Source organism: Lepisma saccharinum, chromosome 24 (assembly GCF_977018435.1).
Source record: "Lepisma saccharinum chromosome 24, izLepSacc3.1, whole genome shotgun sequence".
Classification (NCBI taxonomy): Eukaryota; Metazoa; Arthropoda; class Insecta; order Zygentoma; family Lepismatidae; genus Lepisma; species Lepisma saccharinum.
Window position 1 is genome coordinate 52,004,111 of NC_139252.1, and position 24,115 is coordinate 52,028,225.

General features: G+C 37.2%; 1 protein-coding gene across 1 annotated transcript in view; it reads right to left on the reverse strand.

Annotated features, from left to right (window-relative positions):
• Positions 1-10,891, reverse strand: part of LOC145977955 (sodium-independent sulfate anion transporter-like) — a 239,366-nt gene extending 228,475 nt beyond the window's left edge. Inside the window, exon 1 of the mRNA XM_083110299.1 lies at positions 10,725-10,891. The gene's annotated coding sequence lies outside the window, so the exon portion shown is untranslated. The remainder of the gene's footprint in view (positions 1-10,724) is intronic.
• Between the last annotated feature and the right edge of the window lie 13,224 nt (positions 10,892-24,115).

The following is a 24,115-nucleotide window of genomic DNA, read 5'->3' on the forward strand; positions in this document are numbered from 1 at the left end:
CCCTCCTTACAATCCAGATTAGGCCCCTAGCGATTATCATCTCTTTCCACAAATGAGGCGGCAGATTTCTTTGACATGGGTATTGTAAACCATGTTCGTGGATATGATAAGTGTCTCAACAGAAACGGTGCTATGTAGAAAAATAGCTTAGAGTTGTCTCTTTCAGTTGTATACAATAAAAACTCTCACAATGTCCTGGTGTTCCTTTTATACCCAAACGGAAATTACTTTCCGGATGACCACATAAAGGGACTATTCCATTTTATCTGGGGAACACCGCAAGGCACTGGATGTACTACATACTGCTGAATATTCAACCAAATACTTTACCTCTCTTTAATAAATACATATGTGAAGTTTAATTAAGGAGATTTAAACCAAAATAAAACTTTAATTTAAACTAAAAAGAAAGGTACAATTTATTACATAAGATGAATTATATTAAATTATATTATAATTAGATACACGAAAATTTCCCCCTCAATAATTTTTCTTGCGAATAGAAATTTTGATTCCACAAAACATCTCCGTGCAAGACTGGTGATTAGAGAAAAAACATGACATGATCATCCAAAATAATAATGTCTATTTAAAGAAAGAACCTCTCTCATCTGCTCAAGAAGCACTTTTATTAGCACGTGCGTGTAGTGCAAGGCACAGTGTAATTTTGTTTCTTATATTGTGCAAGGCACATTATTATATTGTGTCGAAAGTTGTGTTATGTAATGGCTGTAGGAATTCCTACCAAGATGCTGTCGAGGTCCTTGAATTTTTCGCAAAGAATCCTTGAGTGGATTCAATTCACTTCCTCCATCTTTGGGGGCCAGGGAAGGTAGGGGAGAGTGCGGAACAGAGGAAAATTCCCAGTGCCGAGATCACTAAAGTAAGTGAAGCAGGAACAAGACATGATTTGGCTTTTAAACTCCAAATAACAATAGTGGCTATTTGCTTGTTTGACAGCTTATTTTTAAGTCCACTTTATGCACAGTAAGGCTAATCGGGACTGGACTTTTGTGCCCCCAGCCGGTATCGAACTCGGGACCCCTTGATAAAAAGGGGAGGGCGTTCGATGAGACTGCTTTAAAAAAGAGTTGGATTCATGCTTGACAAGAATTCATTGGAGTTGCTGCTGCATAGCATAATCAGTATACTTTAAGCTAAAAAATTACTGTTATTTTGATGCGTTATGTTGCAGTAACACTGAAAGCATTTTTTTAATTAGGTTATTATATTTCGTCGTTAAAACTGCAAATATACACTAGCCACAAGTCACCGGACACCCAGTCCTGTTCGTTCCAAAGACACCAGCCAGGTAACTAATAAGATGTCGGGCCGCCTTTGCTATTACAACAGCATTTACTCTTTGGGACAGGCTTTCCACTAACAAGGGAGGTTACCTAAGTGTCCTCCTCCGATTTCCATGAAACTTGGCAGGTGTATAGAGGGGCCCAAAGGAAGAAATACGTGTTTTTTTTTTTGTTTCAGCTAAAAAACTGTTTTAGGGGGCAAAACCCCCTCAAATGTCAAAATGAGGACAAATTGAAGTGGGCATTTGACCCCTGTGTCCCACTCTGATTTTCATGAAACTTGGCAGGTGTATAGAGGGGACCAAAGGAAGACATACGTCTTTTTTTGCTTCGGCTAAAAACGATTTTAGGGGGCAAAACCCGCCTCAAATGTCAAGATAGGGACAAATTGACGTGGGGATCTGACCCCTGTGTCCCCCTCCGATTTCCATGAAATTTGGCAGGTGTATATAGGAACCCTATGCCCCCTGTTTCTTCCTATTCCATATTTACGTGGTTTCGGGGTCAGATCCCCACTTCAATTTGTCCTCATCTTGACAATTGAGTGGGTTTTGCCCTGTAAAACAGTTTTTTTTAGCTGAAACAAAAACACACGTATTTCTTCCTTTGGGCCCCACTATACACCTGCCAAGTTTCATGGAAATCGGAGGGGGACACTTAGATAACCTCCCTTGTAAGTTCTGGTATATTGCTGGTGGATTTTCATTCCTTTCGTCCTGTGAATAGTTAATGGGTGGGTGGCTCTCGGTGGAGTGGGTCTGGCACGCAACCGCCGCTCCAGTTAATCCCACAGATGTTCTTTGGGCTTCCAGTCGGGGCTTTTGAGCAGGCCAGCTAAGCACATCCACTTGATTCTCCTCAAACCACGATGCAATGGACCCTGCTTTATGGACAGAGGTGATAGAGAAAATGGCCCATTGTAAACTGTTGCCAGATTGTGGTCAGCATGCTATTGTCTAAAGTGTCCTCATAAACACCACTGTTCATGTTGCCATTGACCGAAACTAATGGCCCGAACCCAAACCAGGAAAATCAGCCCCAGACCCATAGGCGGAGTTCTGGGGGGACCAGGGGGGGGCCTTCCCCCCAACTTAAAAGACTAAAAGAATAACACATGATTAAGTTCAGTTATTACATTTTTGTTATGAAGCCATACCGCAAAGCTTTACGTTTGGGATGTTGTGATGTGCGGTATTTGCGCCACAATAGCGGGTGTTAGACGATTTGATTGATGTGTACAGTTTGAAGAAAGAAAAACGTAAAATGACTTTGTGTTGAGTCAACAGTTACTGCTGAGGCATCAAAATAACTTTTCAATTTAATTTTTCTAAAATTTCTGAAGCTTACTATTGTACCGTAACTTCTTTAAAGTAATACGAGGATTGTATCAATAAAAAATTAATGAAATGCAAAATGCAATAATCGTACTGTTTTGCTTCTTTTAAAAGTGACAACCAATATAGTAATTAATATTTGTTTACTTAAGTGAGGAAATTTAACATTTTCAAATCTAAAAGGCCTAAAACTAAGTGTTTTTAGGTTGGTGTTTCTTTTTAATTTCCGGGGGAAGGCCTCCGAACCCCTTATAAACTAGGGGATATTCAATGACCCTCAGGTACATCATATGCTTCTCCCAGAGTCTGGCCCCCAAAAGCAAAAGCTCAAACTCCGCCCCTGCCCAGACCATGACGCTACCGTCACGTTAACTTGGGTGTCCGATGACTTTTGGCTATATAGTGTATAAGGTGGTCATGTTCTTTATTGGAGAAAGGTGGAAGTAGGAAGACCAAGATATAAAGATGGGGGGTGGATCAGGGTGCCAGAAATCCACCTGCAGGGCTCAAAATGGACCGGAATGCCGTTCCGGTTCGTGAATATCTGAAACTTTCCCGTTCCATCTCGTCAGAAATTGCGAGGGACCATTCCAGCCCGTTATTTCTTTTTTCGATATTTCACTACATTTTTCTTTTACATTTCCACGTGAAGATGTGTTGTCTCCAAGGGGCTTATTACTGTCTATATTGCCTTGAACTTTTTCTGCTTCGTGGTTCTCTTTTTACTTATTTAATTATTATTAATGGCCTTGTGTTGTGAATTCGATTGTTCTGACAGAGGTATCTTCCTTCACAAGATCTTTACACAACATTGGGTTCTATTTTTATGGCCATTCTTGTTTGATTCACACTTTTGCAACTTAGATCTTCCTTGATTAACCGAACGAAATCGTTCTTGCGTTCTTGGTAATTTTTTTATACTAAACTGGGCAGATATATTATTGACATTCTGAAAAGCAATGCAAAATAACAGTATGGAAATATCTTTCATTTCCACCAATTGATATTAACTAATAAGAATTATTAAGACAAAGTATTCAGGATTTGTACTTCAAAAAATGTTTGCCAGTTGGGCGAAATGATTACCATTTATGATTTCCATTTGTTAAATTTTAAAAAGGGGTAAAATCCAGAAGACTTGTTTCCGATGTAAATATTTTATACTTAATAAATAAATATTTCAAATATGTTAATATTAATTCATTTTAATACTGATATTGTAATACAGAGTGTTGTTTCACTAGTCGTTAATCTCGTCGCTGTAGTAAACAGTGAAAAAACAAATGAAGACCGTTTCGTGAAAATGTTTATTTCGAGCCATACACTCCGCGACTTGAGACAGAGTTGAACGAGACATTGATTGATTGATTCGGTTTATTTTACTTCGCTTTTCTGCCACTTTTGGCTAAACACGAAGATGAGGATTAGTGACGATATGATGAAATTGTTTAATGGATACTCACAATCACAAAGAACAACAATACCCAGGCAGAGGATTCGAACCCAGGACACCAGGAGCAGTAGCACGATGTGCTGATTGAACTAGGCAGTCTTGTGTGTTTGAGCACGCCATGAAAAATTACACGCTACACAAAATCAGACAGGGATTTCTTCTTTCAGTGTCATGCGACTCAATGCTAAAAACTGCAAGCAAGTGTGCAGTAAACAAAATTCACATACCTCAGTGCTATTTACCAGCTGACGTATCCAAACGCGATATTGCATCGAATTCCTGGCGAAGCGAAACATCCAAACAAAAACATTAAGCAGCATTTCCGACCAGACAGACGACATATTTATCTTTCCAAGACGTGAAGAATATTCGAGAACATGTTTCACATGATTAGGTCGCTGTTCCATAACCTGACCAGGTTGATGTGAGATTTCGACAAGTCATTCTCGCAGACATTATGCAGTGTGGGCTTCTTCGAACGTGTTTTGATATTTAACATCAACATATCGGGTTTAAACACCAAAACGAATCTAGTTTTGTATCTGGACTAGTTACCATGCTTTCCCACTCGCTGGTTTTCACAACTAGACCGTCCTCTATGTTGATTGAACCGAACTGATTTATTTTACTTCGTTTTCCTGCTTTTAGCTAATCGCGAAGATGAGGATGAATGGTGATGAAATGAAAGGCGTGTGCACAGGGGGTCAAGAGGAGGCAGTTGCCCTCCATGCAGGGTAAGTATAATACTGACAAGAACTTGACTCACAAACCCAAAAAATCCGCAATGGACAGAACAACGGGAATACGTTTTATGTTGCATTTTCGTAACGTATTTCGCGTTAAGGGCTAAATGTAGGTTTCGACGAGATTTGCGTCATTTCGCGATTGAGAAACAACAAAAATCTGCCTGCGCAACCATCCCAAACGTATTTATACACTTTATTTGGTTTTCTGGAGTTTTCGTGTTATCGTTAAAACTCAAATTTCATGTTCCTAGTCATTTGTAACATAGACTAGATGTATATAGCTTGATTTTGTTTATTGTACTTCACATTTCTGCCACTTGTGGCTAATTGCGAATATGAGGATGAGTGATATGATGAAATTAATGCGGGCACACTCACAAAGAAAGTCCAGGTCGGGATTCGAACCCGGGACCCCAGGTGTCGCAGACGTAACCATTCCGCCATGGAGAGAGAGAGAGAGAAAGCGAAACGCAAGTATTTTCCATAGCTATAATATGTATAGGGTGTTCCACAAGTCACTTAACAAAACTGCACTATTGATGCAAACAATATTGCATTTTTACATGTATTTGTATGTGTTTATTTTTATTATTTAACGTCGCGACGTTAAGGATGAAACCGACGAAGGGACACTCATGCCCACGTCTGGATTTGAAACCGGGAACTTCGGTGTCGAGATTGGAAATCTACCATTAACAGCTTATTTCTTAATTACTGTAATTTTTACAAGTGTAAAGCTATACAGGTAAAAAAGGTAAAGTGTTCCCCTGTGCATAGCACCACGCCATGAAGGCGTATAGGGGGTGTGGGGGTAACGCCCCACACTTTCTTGATCCGGTCGTGAGTGGGGTGATGTGATCAGCATCACGCCCCTGACCGCCTTTACCCCCCAGGGTTTCCCCCAGGTACCCATGTTATTCGACGCTGTAATTAGCATAGTTGCCAGGTTATGTAGTTGTTAGTGAGTGTTAGCAACTCTTTTTGTAATAAATGTTGTCTGTGTAAAGCTATACAGACAACATTTATTACAAAAAGAGTTGCTAACACTCACTAACAACTACATAACCTGGCAACCATGCTAATCAATGAAAAGGTTCGAATCCCGGCATGGGCATGGGTGTTCTTGGTGAATGTCCCTTCATCAATTTCATCACATCATCACTCATCCCCATCTTCGCGATTAGCCAAAAGTGGCAGAAATGCGAAGTAAAATAAACCAAATCAAGCAATGTATTGCACAGATGGGCAAAATCAATGATAGCTTGGCCACAACAAAACAAATTGTGAATGCAGTGAGGTACTGTAAGAAAAACAACGCTCCAAAAAAATGCCCTTCACATCAGAATCAAGCTGTCACAGAATTCCATTGTGTTGCAAATAGTCCATCGTGAAGCCACTCTGCACCGGAAGTTGATTTTTTCTACTTGGACGAGAAGGTTACGAGTACACGTCCAGGGTTGCGAAACTCAACGAGATGGGCAAAAATAAAATTGCATTTAGGAGCGGTGGGGCCCCGACATTGGGTGGGTCTTCCTTATCGCACAACAGTTTTGCTACCTTCTGTTCTGACGTCAGAATGCCTACGAGGTTAGGTTAGGTTCCATTAGCATATATACAATGAAAAATTATTATTTAGGCTAAGAGAACTAAACATATTTAGCCTAACCTAACAACGTAGGCATTTAGCCTAAAATTAAAAAGGTTTCTTCAGTGTCGTCAGAACATAAGGTTGCTCAAGTGTTGTGCGATAAGTGTGATATATTGTCTAATTATTTAACGATATTTTAACAACTAAAAAGTATATTAAGGTCAACTTTATTATTATTAACTATACTAGTTTATAGCCAGTGTGCTTATATAAAAACATCCAAGGCAGTGCAGACACCAAAATGTCAACGTCCCTTACACCCTACTAGCGATGCTCTGGCGCCTGAACCCATGGCCAGTATAATCCTCTGTGGGGTGTTTGTGTTGTGTCGTCCCTGTATGACTGTGATTGTCCCTTCGTCTATCTCACATTATCATTATTCATCCTCATCTTTGCGATTAACCAAAAGCGGCAGAAAAGCCAAGAAAAATAAACTTACCGAATGAATCAATCAAAACTTCCCGGGGGTCCAAAGTATAGTGATCATGTATAAATTATATAGTCCTGTAGACCCTCCAAGGACCAAGACATTACATCCAGACAGGAGGGTTACCCCCCCTCACGAACTCCCTCTTTTAAGATTAAGTTTTATGACAATTGATCTTCGAAGAATAACTATACCCATTGATTGAAAACATGCTGATAGACAAAAGAAAGAAGACAGCACGATTCTAGATTGTACAGTGGGATCCATGAGTATTACCGTGCAAATTGTCCACGACTATTTTCATTAATATTTCTCTTACATCCTGTGTGTTTTTAAGCGATGGATTTTATGTATGATGGTGCAGAAGTTCTGAACAGCTTGTTTTGAGTTTTCTTTTAATTTTTGAAGCTCTTATTGAGTCAAATAAAGTGCACGAACATGGCGATGGGCAATTTGCACGGTAATACTCATGGATCCCACTGTACTAGAACTTTGTACTTTCTCTCTCTCCATCTACTAGTTTCTCGACCAACAATGGTTCGACTGTAAATTCGAACAAAGCAATGGTCGTCGAATAAGGTTGGTAATTTGCTATATCTATCGGTACACCACTTTTATGCTTGTAGTTTCAATCACCTCGGACAAATCGAAAGTTCGAGTTACGTATTTCGATTGTCTCATTGACACACTAAGATCGAGATCCTTCACAAAGCGTTAGGTTTTATATTTACACATGACATTTTAAATGGCGATTCAGAGCCCTTTATTCCGCTCAATCATAGTATCAGTAATAGTAGAATAGTAAAAACTAGAACTGAGCCGGTACAGATTCCCATCGATACCGATGCTTGAAAACTGTAACAATTAAAGATAGTTCAAAACAGTGATTATTGTTAGTGGGCGAGTATTGCACCCAATCATGAACATACATTTACCAGAGTTTCAGGCATGTATCTAGAAATATGTTTCGGGGGGGGGTTCGAACCAAGTGTCTCAGGAATAATAATAATGTTTAAATTAAAATAATTATATTAAATCAAATTAATACTAATTACAATACATAAATTAATATTATTACACGATTAGGTAAAAAGACTGTAGCTATAAAAATAGAGATATAACAGCGCATGTTCATTACGTAGCTTACTTTTAGTTAAAATTGGAATAATTTACATAAAAACAAGTGCTCTGGCAATGAAATTAATGTCAAATAGATGAATAATTGAATATTTATCGAATAACAAAAATTATGTCTCATGTAATTGGAGAAAAGTAAGTTTATGATTAAAAAAAGTTCAGAGGAAATTATTAACCATCGATTATGCAACAAATGCTAATATTTTCATTACTTAATTTTAGTACTTGATAAATCTTTCGGGGGGTCCGGACCCCCCTCTAAATACGTCCTTGCAGAGTTTAGCTTTAAAATATTCAATACTTAAATCATAATATTAAAGAAATCCTGTTATGTAATGACAAAATACAGTCTTTTTCATGTAATACTTGTACAAAATCAATGGAAGATTTGAATTTAGCATAACTATTATTATTATTATTATTTTGACTCCGCAAAAGTGTCGGGAAGAGATTGTATCAGCCGGGTATCGGTAAATAAAATCCAAACTATAGTTTCCGATACCTACACCGATATATCGACATCCTCTTCAGATCAGTCCTAGTAAAAACCCAGTATTGGTAATAGTATTAGGAAAAATAAGCGTTAGTACTGAAATGGTGTGTATATATAGTATGTTATTATCCTTGGCATAGGCCCATAGGCGAGTTGGAAGAATTACAACAAAAAACAACCAAGTTAGTAACTAAAAACGTATAATAACGATTCGTCTTATCTATCATCATACATTATTAATGTACCTACAGCAACAATAATAAGTGAAGTATTACAAAAGTAAAATTTAGTTTTCTTTCCTTCAGCACAGATAGCGTACGACAAATTTTCGATAAAAGTGACTTGTTTATGTGTGAAAATCATTGCCCTGAATGACAGCACAAACTAAGCACCTTTCAACTGCCTTATCATTCGCTACATTTCATTACCTTGGTCAGGAAACTTAAACAAGTTGGCTCGTGATTGTTAGTACACGTGTTTGGCTTCGACTTATAAAGTTCGAAACTTTTGTATTTCTTAGCTAGACAAATGTCATGGAAGTTTTGTGCAAAAGTGTTACTTAAATGATCGTCCCAATTTACAAAAATTTGGGAATATTTATGAATTTGACCGTAATTTATCGACCCCAAAAGGTACGATTATCACCCACTACCGTGGATTATTATGGATGAAAAAATCGAGGATCTTGGCCGTGGAGAAAGACTCCCATTTCGAACGCTACGCCAGGTAGCAGACCAATCGATTAAACGAATCATATAAATTATTCGATTTAAGTGAAATTAAGAGTTTTTTTTACATCGAATTAGAAAGTCATTGTAGCTATTTTTGCAATAAGTAACACGATTAAAGATAAAATATCAGTTTGCTTGGCTCCTTACTGTATTCGTATGACAACCATATGAAAGCACTGAACACATGTATTCAGTGTCGGCGATTAGGGGGGGGGGGCAGTTGACTCCCTACTTTTTGCCACTTTTGCCCCCGCACTGTGCTACACCTTATCTACCAAGGGACTGTAAATTGTCCTTGCCCCCCTCGTTTTGGCTCCTTCCCCGCCCAGATTTGGAACCCAATCGCCGCCACTGCATATATTGATAGAAAGTTAGGAATATTGGAGGTGGGTATTCTAACTACCAACACAGTGTTGCAAAGTACAGTGTAGTATATTATAACTGAAGTGACGAACGGAAATCACTAATCACATAGCTGAACCAAAATTTAGGGTTTCAACCAAGGGCAAACGCTATTTTTATAGAAAATGTTTTAAGTGTGCATACAAGGAACGAGGTTGACGAGTAATTAAAATTAGGAAAAAATGTATAGAGCCTTCTTGTTACGCTACTTGTCATAATCAATGTCCATTCTTCCCATTCTTTTCTTTACTTTTGTTCTAAAACGTAACACTGAAAGTGATAGAAGACCAGACATATTTCTAGTTTCTTAGTCCTTATCTGCAGTTCCTCAGACCACCTTCATGTAATCTGTATAACGACCTGATTAGGATAAATTAAGACTGTAGCTGATGAGTACAACATATAGCAAGACCATAAAACCATGACATTTGACGTACTCCAGAGGGAGAGTTGACACTTGGACTTGACAACACTGTATGGTGAACGTTGCCACATCATGTACGGGAATTAGGAATTCTTGGCTCTTTTTCGCTTTGGCTTTTCCCAAACGTTGCACCAGTGCTTTTACACGACTGTCTAATTTTGTGGTCGGTGGCACAGTGAGGCGACGTGAAATGACAAATGTAAATTATCGACTTAGAAATGACAATATAAATTATCGATTTAAAAACTAACACATTGACAACATAAGAATTAGCTTGCAATCAAACGATTCCAAGTTCAATTCTCTTTGGGTTTAAAAGTTCACTTTAGGCACAGATGGGCTAATCGCGATGGGGTCTGCAGTTTAAAGTGGAATGCAAACCATTATGTGCCTCAACCGGGTATTGAACCGGGCACCCCTTCATTACAAAGTGGCGACGCGACCTCGGGGAATAAACAAAAACGTTTGGTGAGACGCCCAAATAAATTAGTATTAGAGAAACAAATTTTCGAAATCTAAATTGGGTCGAGAAGAGACATTTCATAATCGTTTGATTGACATCACTACAAAAGCTCTTAGCATTGAAATTATAATACAGGCAACATTACAAACAGCTACTTACATTTGCACAATAATCACGCCAAGAAAGAACGTGTCGTCAAATTCTTACTTTCGCATTCGAAAATTCCATTTTCCATGCAGCTTGCTCCATTCTTTCTCATCATTTTGAATAACACAGCGTGTGAAAACTCTGAAATGACAAAGTTTATTCCGCACTTCACTGATACTACTGTCTACGTACGAACTAAAATCTTTGTTTTAAAAAAGCTGCCCGGATCGCAGGCTCGATCGGCTAACTTCGGGATATTTCGTGACCAGTCGTGCATGTGGGAAAAAATTGTCATGTGTACTTGAGTCGCATTGTGAAGGCAGATAATTGCCATGCAAAAGTGACTTTTTATTGTTTGTCTTTCTAGCAACTCGACTGCAACCTTTATTTTATTTTCTTCCATGGAAATAAAGAGATTTATTTGTGAGAAAAAACCCGACGTGGTGAGAAGTAAATGAAACATTACATAAAGCTAGTCTCTCATAAAAAGTATTTGTAAAGCTTTTACAATCATTAAGAATAACATCATTATGGAATACTTCCAAAAATATTCAAACTTATAAAAGTGTAGTGCTTGAATTGAAGGGGGAAGGGGAGGTATTCCCCCCTCGGACTTCCAAAGACTTCTACTAGCAGTGTCCTACATGCAGTTCTTGATGTTATTTCAACTTTCAACATTTAAAAGAAAGAAAAAAAACTTTATTTTCATGAATTAAGCCTTACGCCAATATTCTAATTACATTTTGGAACTGGCTACCATTAGAGTATTTTATAATGATAACAAACGTTTAACATTAATGAACGACCTTAATGTCCTACATAAGGTAAGGCAGATAAAGTTCCCTGTGCACTTTACACCATGTCGTGGGAGGTGATATGATCAGCACCATGCTTTGGGCGGCTTTGCCCACCAGGGTTGTCCCCAGGTATGCATTTCGTTGTGGATGGGCGAGCCCCATAGCCGCTTTATGCGGGGACAAGGTCGTAAAAATTCCGACCTTAGATCACCCACCCGGGTCTCCCGTGAGGCAATCACACGCCCTACCAAATAGACCACCGTGGCTACAAAGCTCTACGTAAGCATGCATATTTAATACAAAATTAAAAGCGAACAAATTGCAGTGAATGCATGAATATTACCAGCCCAATTTGTCCATTGGTATTTTAATTATTCTCCGATGTTGGTGTAAAGATTGCCAATTTTACAACTGCGTTTTGTTTCAATTCTGGAACTTCACACTCCGTAAATCAAAATGAATGAACATGCTAGTGGACAATTGCCCCGTAATATTTATGCACCCCACTCTACATTTAGAGACAGCAAACAATCTCGAGTCTGCACGGTTCGGTTACTCACGTCATAAGTTTCGCCGAACACAGATCTTTGACAATGGATGAACGACGAAGAATATTTCGAACGCGCACAGGACAAGAACGCAACTGAACCTTTATATTTGCAGAATACAAGCAAAATACTATCTTGGAAAGAAAGAAAAGGGGGAAGGAAGTTGAAGAACGTGAGAACGTCGTGTTCTTGACAGTGAAATTTCTCATGCACCCACGTTTTTCAAGATTGGCACACGAATTTTATGCTCGTTGGACTTATGCCGCGAGATTTTCCGAACGATAAACGTGCTTGTTTATTATTAAGTACTTCCACACTAAATCCCTAATGTGTTTTTTCTTCAGGAACTGTCACCTTGAAAAAAAAATGGACTAATTTCCGCATCAGTTAGTAGCATTAATTATCCTTAACCATGAAGTTCGTTTGAATAGAGTTTGGTACTTCTTCCGTACGGAGGGAATTTCATTATTTTCAGTTATATTTCTGTCGAAGATACTGTATCACTGCCATTACGACTGTGCAATGTTAATTTTACACGATCGTTATTTAAGGAAATATTCCAACTGAAGAAGAATATGACGAAAGCAATTGATAAAGATGGAGGAAAGCAAGGAAAATCTCTTCTTATTCCTGTAAGGGCGATTCCTGTTTGGGAATAGTGACACTAGAATTGTACATTAACTAGCGCCATAGTGGTGAAGTTATGAAAATCAAATTAGATGCATAACATCCATCGTAAAACTGTTCCACCACAAAATACAAATCAGTTGTCTTTGTATTGAGATGTGAATTGTGATAACATCTCGGACAAAAGTTGTAACATGCTGAACTTTCTAAAAGCTTCTATAACTTGCACCGACTCGGAGATATAATTAAATAAATAATTTTCCGGAATATTCAAACAGATAGACTTAGGTTTAAGTTGTAAAATATTGAAGGCTGATTTATTTCTAACGAACCCAAGAATTTCGTAAAGGGCGGGGGGGGGGGGAATATGACTGATATTTTTGCAATCTGTGCAAATTTTACCAATTTCCACGTCAAATATTATTTAGGTAAGCTCACCAATAGGAGTATTTGAACTCGCATCAACCTCTTTCTGTGCACGCTATCCAGCCATAAAGAAAAGCCTCAAGCATACTACGCTAATGGAGAATGAAAAAATAGGGGAAATATAAAAAATTACGTACAAGGAAGTAATGTTGGTAATGTTTACTAAAAAAGCATATAACTTCAACATAGAACGATGCAGTGCGCTCGTATTTGTAACAACGTACAATAAATTACAAATTCAGACCAGTATGACGCTCTCAAGGGGTACTGTCTGAGACATAAAACACAAAAAAATCCTGCGGGTATTCTAAGAAATTAAATACTAGTTCAGCTGAATACATTTCTACTTATAGAAGTAACTTTCCTGTTTATATGGTACCGCTAATAAAATAGTATGCAAATTGTACATCATCATGTTCATTCATTTTGCTATATGCAGTGCAAGGTCGGAGAAATGGAAGAAAAGTACCAACGAAACAGATCAAGATCTGCTCCAACACGAGTAAAATTTCTTCTTTTACAAACACACAGGATGAAGAAAATGAAAAACAGTAATAAACAATGTTTCTATTACATTAAAAAATTCACACGTAAAAGCATGAGATAGCCTAGCTCCTTGTGTATTACCTTGTACGTTTTTAGTTGATATTCCTGTCTCTTATCACATTCTATGGGTAAGGCATAAATCGTGCCTTACGGGTGATAAGGTTTGAAGACATCCAATGTTCTACTTTCAGCTTGAAGGAATCATTGTGAACCCAAACACTAAAGACAATTTATTTATGAGAGATAACAGTTCACACATTACATGTCGCGTTAAAAGTCCCATGCATTCATAATACAATGATAAATTAAAATTGTTCATAAAAGATCGATCGTTACGCGTATCTATGTAGATCATCTATTAACTCTAACATTCTTTTTGTAAAAAAATAGGCGTACTTCCAAACACGTTGTAATACGTGAAAATGGAACGCAAATGAAACAATTTTAATGAAACTAAGTTTCAACTGCAATTTTTCATTGCACACTTAAAAATAATTATTTATAGCTCGTTACGCTAATTATCTACCCCTGTTATTAATGTTTTGGCCCTGCTTTTATTTGCTAGTTGCTTTCTCTGCGAAATATGTAGAAGGCAACGTTAATAAGGCAGGATCTACTCACGGTTGCTGCTAGTTACTTCTTTTCCGCAGAACGAAACCTTTTCTGTTCCTGGATTTGGCAACAGTGAACTCAGCTTGCTTCCTTCTTAATTAATGCTCCCTATGAAAATCGTTTTGTTCATTTCACAAGGCGAAATTTACTTACGTGATCAGCCCGGAATGTACACGATGAACACATGGACAAAAGCTGTTTCATACACAACAAGAAATTGAATTGAATGTTCACTACCTCACGTGTGGGAACAGGGGTGAATATCCAGACATTCAATCTTGGGGAGGGAGTGTTAGAAGCAAATTTAGCACCAAAACAGCCATGAATTAGGCCTGTGTCAACAAATGTTAGTGAGAAACAATTGCAATGCAATATAAAGCATCCCTGTTGATTAACGGGCATCATATAAGTAGATTTGTGGGATCAAGGATCAATTCATATTCATTATAATTTACAATTTGAAGGTATTTTTAATTAATCTACTGGGACCTGATGTTCATGTTCTCTCCCCGCCAAAAGTTAGATTGAACTTATGGTCCAACTTATGTTGATGACTGACATGTTATCTAATCGGGAACCGTTGCAAACCTAACACTTGCAACCACTGGTTATCCCATGACAAAAGTTACTTCTATTTTTCCATTCTCTCTCTGTGCATGCGAGTTAAACAGTATTCTATGGTTCAATATCAAATTGCCAACATCGATGTCGGTTTAAAATACCGAAAGACCCTGCTTCAGGATGAAATTGAAAGGAGATGACCACAACGAAACACCCTTCACCTGAAGCCTGCATCCTACAAGAATTGAGACCTCTTATCAAGGAATGATAAGACCTATTTACACACTTCCCTTTAAACGAAAATCACACATAACAAGTGCTAGCCATACATCTAACAAACGAATCTACTACGCATTCACACCACCATACATAACAAACTCTTAACAGACTACATGTGCCCTTCACATAAAGACTACATCGTACAAGGATTGAGACTTCTTATCAAGAATTGATAAGAACAATTTACACACATCCCTTATCTAAGAAAATCACAGATAACAAGTGCTAGCCATACATCTAACAAACGATTCTACTAAGCATTCACACCAGTATACATAAACTTTTAACTTACTACATGTGCGCTTCACACAAAGACTACATCGTACAAGGATTGAAACTTCTTATCAAGGAATGATAGGAGCCATTTACTCACTTCCCTTATCAAAGAAAATCACAGATATCAAGTGCTAGCCATACATCTAACAAGCGATTCTACAAGGCATTCACAACACTATATATAACAAACTATTAACCTACTACTTGTGCTCTTCACACAAAGGCAATACATCTAACAAACGATTCTACTAAGCTATCACACCACTATACATAAACTATTAACTTACTACATGTGCGCTTCACACAAAGACTACATCGTACAAGGATTGAGACTTCTTATCAAGGAATGATAAGAGCCATTTACTCACTTCCTTTATGAATGAAAATCACAGATATCAAGTGCTAGCCATACATGAAATATACTAAACTCCAGCATTTTACACCACAATACATAACAAAATTATTAACATTTTTCATGTACCCTTCACCCGAAGACTGCCTCGCACAAGGATTGAGGACCCCAATCAAGGAATGATCAGAACCATTTTCTCACTTCCCATATCAATGAAAATCACAGATAACAAGTGCTAGCCATACATCTAATTAACGAATCCACATAGGCATTCACAGCACTGTACATAAACTATTAACTTACTACATGTGCCCTTCCAACAAGATCTACATCGTACAAGGAATGAGACTTCTTATCAAGGAATGATAGGAGCCATTTACACACTTCCCTATCAACGAAAATCGATCATAACAAGTGCTAGCCATACATCTAGCAAACGAATCTACTGGGCATTCAAATATACATAAGAAACTATTAACTTACTACATTTGCCCTTCACACAAAGACTACATCGAACAAGAATTGAGAGTTCTTATCATGGAAAGATAAGAGCCATTTACTCACTTCCCTTATCAATGAAAATCACAGATATCAAGTGCTAACCTTACATCTAACAAACGATTCCACTAGGCATTCACACCACTGTACATACCAAACTATTAACTTACTACTTGTGTTCTTCACACAAAGGCAATACATCTAACAAACGATTCTACTAAGCTTTCACACCACTATATATAACAAACTATTAACCTACTACTTGTGCTCTTCACACAAAGGCAATACATCTAACAAACGATTCTACTAAGCTTTCACACCACTATACATAAACTATTAACTTACTACATGTGCGCTTCACACAAAGACTACATCGTACAAGGATTGAGACTTCTTATCAAGGAATGATAAGAGCCATTTACTCACTTCCCTTATCAATGAAAATCACAGATATCAAGTGCTAGCCATACATGAAATATACTAAACTCCAGCATTTTACACCACAATACATAACAAAATTATTAACATTTTTCATGTACCCTTCACCCGAAGACTGCCTCGCACAAGGATTGAGGACCCCAATCAAGGAATGATCAGAACCATTTTCTCACTTCCCATATCAATGATAATCACAGATAACGAGTGCTAGCCATACATCTAACAAACGATTCTACTAGGCATTCACAACACTATATATAACAAACTATTAACTTACTACTTGTGCTCTTCACACAAAGACAATACATCTAACAAACGATTCTACTAAGCATTCACACCACTATACATAAACTATTAACTTACTACATGTGCGCTTCACACAAAGACTACATCGTACAAGGATTGAGACTTTTTTCAAGGAATGATAAGAACCATTTACTCACTTCCCTTATCAATGAAAATCACAAATATCAAGTGCTAGACATACATGAAATATACTAATCTCCGGGATTTTACACCACAATACATTACAAAATCATTAACATTTTTCATGTACCCTTCACCCGAAGACTGCCTCGCACAAGGATTGAGGACCCCAATCAACGAATGATCAGAACCATTTTCTCACTTCCCATATCAATGAAAATCACAGATAACAAGTGCTAGCCATACATCTAATTAACGAATCCACATAGGCATTCACAGCACTCTACATAAACTATTAACTTACTACATGTGCACTTCACACAAAGAAATAGATCTTACAAACGAATCTACTAGGCATTCACACCACTATACATAAACTATTAACTTACTACATGTGCCTTTCACACAAGATCTACATCGTACAAGGGATGAGACTTCTTATCAAGGAATGATAAGAGCCATTTACTCACTTCCCTTATCAATGAAAATCACAGATATCAAGTGCTAGCCATACATGAAATATACTAAACTCCAGCATTTTACACCACAATACATAACAAAATTATTAACATTTTTCATGTACCCTTCACCCGAAGACTGCCTCGCACAAGGATTGAGGACCCCAATCAAGGAATGATCAGAACCATTTTCTCACTTCCCATATCAATGAAAATCACAGATAACAAGTGCTAGCCATACATCTAATTAACGAATCCACATAGGCATTCACAGCACTCTACATAAACTATTAACTTACTACATGTGCTCTTCACACAAAGACAATACATCTTACAAACGAATCTACTAGGCATTCACACTACTATACATAAACTATTAACTTACTACATGTGCCCTTCACACAAGATCTACATCGTACAAGGGATGAGACTTCTGATCAAGGAATGATAAGAGCCATTTACACACTTCCCTATCAACGAAAATCGCTCATAACAAGTGCTAGCCATACATCTAACAAACGAATTTACTGGGCATTCAAATATACATAAGAAACTATTAACTTACTACATTTGCCCTTCACACAAAGACTACATCGAACAAGAATTGAGACTTCTTATCATGGAAAGATAAGAGCTATTTACTCACTTCCCTTATCAATGAAAATCACAGATATCAAGTGCTAGCCATACATGAAATATACTAATCTCCGGGATTTTACACCACAATACATTACAAAATTATTAACATCTTGCATGTACCCTTCACCCGGAGACTGCGTCGCACAAGTATTGAGGACTCCACACAAGGAATTATCAGAGCCATTCTCGCACTTCCCTTATGAAAGAAAATCACAGATAACAAGTGCTAGCCATACATCTAACAAACGATTCTACTAGGCATTCACAACACTATATATAACAAACTATTAACCTACTACTTGTGCTCTTCACACAAAGACAATACATCTAAAAAACGATTCTACTTAGCATTCACACCACTATACATAAACTATTAACTTACTACAAGTGCGCTTCACACAAAGACTACATCGTACAAGGATTGAGACTTCTTATCAAGGAATGATAAGAGCCATTTACTCACTTCCCTTATCAATGAAAATCACAAATATCAAGTGCTAGCCATACATTAAATATATTAAATCCAGCATTTTACACCACAATACATAACAAAATTATTAACATTTTTCATGTACCCTTCACCCGAAGACTGCCTCGCACAAGGATTGAGGACCCCAATCAAGGAATGATCAGAACCATTTTCTCACTTCCCATATCAATGAAAATCACAGATAACAAGTGCTAGCCATACATCTAATTAAGGAATCCACATAGGCATTCACAGCACTCTACATAAACTATTAACTTACTACATGTGCACTTCACACAAAAACAATAGATCTTACAAACGAATCTACTAGGCATTCACACCACTATACATAAACTATTAACTTACTACATGTGCCTTTCACACAAGATCTACATCGTACAAGGGATGAGACTTCTGATCAAGGAATGATAAGAGCCATTTACACACTTCCCTATCAACGAAAATCGCTCATAACAAGTGCTAGCCATACATCTAACAAACGAATTTACTGGGCATTCAAATATACATAAGAAACTATTAACTTACTACATTTGCCCTTCACACAAAGACTACATCGAACAAGAATTGAGACTTCTTATCATGGAAAGATAAGAGCTATTTACTCACTTCCCTTATCAATGAAAATCACAGATATCAAGTGCTAGCCATACATGAAATATACTAATCTCCGGGATTTTACACCACAATACATTACAAAATTATTAACATCTTTCATGTACCCTTCACCCGGAGACTGCGTCGCACAAGTATTGAGGACTCCACACAAGGAATTATCACAGCCATTCTCGCACTTCCCTTATGAAAGAAAATCACAGATAACAAGTGCTAGCCATACATCTAACAAACGATTCTACTAGTCATTCACAACACTATATATAACAAACTATTAACTTACTACTTGTGCTCTTCACACAAAGACAATACATCTAACAAACGATTCTACTAAGCATTCACACCACTATACATAAACTATTAACTTACTACATGTGCGCTTCACACAAAGACTACATCGTACAAGGATTGAGACTTCCTATCAAGAAATGATAAGAGCCATTTACTCACTTCCCTTATCAATGAAAATCACAGATATCAAGTGCTAGCCATACATGAAATATACTAAACTCCAGCATTTTACACCACAATACATAACAAAATTATTAACATTTTTCATGTACCCTTCACCCGAAGACTGCCTCGCACAAGGATTGAGGACCCCAATCAAGGAATGATCAGAACCATTTTCTCACTTCCCATATCAATGAAAATCACAGATAACAAGTGCTAGCCATACATCTAATTAACGAATCCACATAGGCATTCACAGCACTCTACATAAACTATTAACTTACTACATGTGCTCTTCACACAAAGACAATACATCTTACAAACGAATCTACTAGGCATTCACACTACTATACATAAACTATTAACTTACTACATGTGCCCTTCACACAAGATCTACATCGTACAAGGGATGAGACTTCTGATCAAGGAATGATAAGAGCCATTTACACACTTCCCTATCAACGAAAATCGCTCATAACAAGTGCTAGCCATACATCTAACAAACGAATTTACTGGGCATTCAAATATACATAAGAAACTATTAACTTACTACATTTGCCCTTCACACAAAGACTACATCGAACAAGAATTGAGACTTCTTATCATGGAAAGATAAGAGCTATTTACTCACTTCCCTTATCAATGAAAATCACAGATATCAAGTGCTAGCCATACATGAAATATACTAATCTCCGGGATTTTACACCACAATACATTACAAAATTATTAACATCTTGCATGTACCCTTCACCCGGAGACTGCGTCGCACAAGTATTGAGGACTCCACACAAGGAATTATCAGAGCCATTCTCGCACTTCCCTTATGAAAGAAAATCACAGATAACAAGTGCTAGCCATACATCTAACAAACGATTCTACTAGGCATTCACAACACTATATATAACAAACTATTAACCTACTACTTGTGCTCTTCACACAAAGACAATACATCTAAAAAACGATTCTACTTAGCATTCACACCACTATACATAAACTATTAACTTACTACATGTGCGCTTCACACAAAGACTACATCGTACAAGGATTGAGACTTCTTATCAAGGAATGATAAGAGCCATTTACTCACTTCCCTTATCAATGAAAATCACAAATATCAAGTGCTAGCCATACATTAAATATATTAAATCCAGCATTTTACACCACAATACATAACAAAATTATTAACATTTTTCATGTACCCTTCACCCGAAGACTGCCTCGCACAAGGATTGAGGACCCCAATCAAGGAATGATCAGAACCATTTTCTCACTTCCCATATCAATGAAAATCACAGATAACAAGTGCTAGCCATACATCTAATTAAGGAATCCACATAGGCATTCACAGCACTCTACATAAACTATTAACTTACTACATGTGCACTTCACACAAAAACAATAGATCTTACAAACGAATCTACTAGGCATTCACACCACTATACATAAACTATTAACTTACTACATGTGCCTTTCACACAAGATCTACATCGTACAAGGGATGAGACTTCTGATCAAGGAATGATAAGAGCCATTTACACACTTCCCTATCAACGAAAATCGCTCATAACAAGTGCTAGCCATACATCTAACAAACGAATTTACTGGGCATTCAAATATACATAAGAAACTATTAACTTACTACATTTGCCCTTCACACAAAGACTACATCGAACAAGAATTGAGACTTCTTATCATGGAAAGATAAGAGCTATTTACTCACTTCCCTTATCAATGAAAATCACAGATATCAAGTGCTAGCCATACATGAAATATACTAATCTCCGGGATTTTACACCACAATACATTACAAAATTATTAACATCTTTCATGTACCCTTCACCCGGAGACTGCGTCGCACAAGTATTGAGGACTCCACACAAGGAATTATCACAGCCATTCTCGCACTTCCCTTATGAAAGAAAATCACAGATAACAAGTGCTAGCCATACATCTAACAAACGATTCTACTAGTCATTCACAACACTATATATAACAAACTATTAACTTACTACTTGTGCTCTTCACACAAAGACAATACATCTAACAAACGATTCTACTAAGCATTCACACCACTATACATAAACTATTAACTTACTACATGTGCGCTTCACACAAAGACTACATCGTACAAGGATTGAGACTTCCTATCAAGAAATGATAAGAGCCATTTACTCACTTCCCTTATCAATGAAAATCACAGATATCAAGTGCTAGCCATACATGAAATATACTAAACTCCAGCATTTTACACCACAATACATAACAAAATTATTAACATTTTTCATGTACCCTTCACCCGAAGACTGCCTCGCACAAGGATTGAGGACCCCAATCAAGGAATGATCAGAACCATTTTCTCACTTCCCATATCAATGAAAATCACAGATAACAAGTGCTAGCCATACATCTAATTAACGAATCCACATAGGCATTCACAGCACTCTACATAAACTATTAACTTACTACATGTGCTCTTCACACAAAGACAATACATCTTACAAACGAATCTACTAGGCATTCACACTACTATACATAAACTATTAACTTACTACATGTGCCCTTCACACAAGATCTACATCGTACAAGGGATGAGACTTCTGATCAAGGAATGATAAGAGCCATTTACACACTTCCCTATCAACGAAAATCGCTCATAACAAGTGCTAGCCATACATCTAACAAACGAATTTACTGGGCATTCAAATATACATAAGAAACTATTAACTTACTACATTTGCCCTTCACACAAAGTATACATCGAACAAGAATTGAGACTTCTTATCATGGAAAGATAAGAGCTATTTACTCACTTCCCTTATCAATGAAAATCACAGATATCAAGTGCTAGCCATACATGAAATATACTAATCTCCGGGATTTTACACCACAATACATTACAAAATTATTAACATCTTTCATGTACCCTTCACCCGGAGACTGCCTCGCACAAGTATTGAGGACCCCACACAAGGAATTATCAGAGCCATTTTCGCACTTCCCTTATCAATGAAAATCACAGATAACAAGTGCTAGCCATACATCTAACAAACGATTCTACTAGGCATTCACAACACTATATATAACAAACTATTAACTTACTACATTTGCCCTTCACACAAAGACTACATCGAACAAGAATTGAGACTTCTTATCATGGAAAGATAAGAGCCATTTACTCACTTCCCTTATCAATGAAAATCACAGATACCAAGTGCTAGCCATACATCTAACAAACGATTCTACTAGGCATTCACAACACTATATATAACAAACTATTAACTTACTACTTGTGCTCTTCACACAAAGACAATACATCTAACAAACGATTCTACTAAGCATTCACACCACTATACATAAACTATTAACTTACTACATGTGCGCTTCACACAAAAACTACATCGTAGAACGATTGAGACTTATTATCAAGGAATGATATGAGCCATTTACTCACTTCCCTTATCAATGAAAATCACAGATATCAAGTGCTAGCCATACATGAAATATACTAAACTCCAGCATTTTACACCACAATACATAACAAAAGTATTAACATTTTTCATGTACCCTTCACCCGAAGACTGCCTCGCACAAGGATTGAGGACCCCAATCAAGGAATGATCAGAACAATTTTCTCACTTCCCATATCAATGAAAATCACAGATAACAAGAGCTAGCCATACATCTAACTAACGAATCCACATAGGCATTCACAGCACTCAACATAAACTATTAACTTACTACATGTGCCCTTCACACAAGATCTACATCGTACAAGGAATGTGACTTCTTATCAAGGAATCATAAGTGCCATTTACACACTTTCCTATCAACGAAAATCGCTCATAACAAGTGCTAGCCATACATCTAACAAACGAATCTACTGGGCATTCAAACATACATAAGAAACTATTAACTTACTACATTTGCCCTTCACACAAAGACTACATCGAACAAGAATTGAGACTTCTTATCATGAAAAGATAAGAGCCATTTACTCACTTCCCTTATCAATGAAAATCACAGATATGAAGTGCTATCCATACATGAAATGTACTAATCTCCGGGATTTTACACCACAATACATTACAAAATTATTAACATCTTTCATGTACCCTTCACCCGGAGACTGCCTCGCACAAGTATTGAGGACTCCACACAAGGAATTATCAGAGCCATTTTTGCACTTCCCTTATCAAAGAAAATCACGGATAACAAGTGCTAGCCATACATCTAACAAACGATTCTACTAGGCATTCACAACACTATATATAACAAACTATTAACTTACTACTTCTGCTCTTCACACAAAGACAATACATCTAAAAAACGATTCTACTTAGCATTCACACCACTATACATAAACTA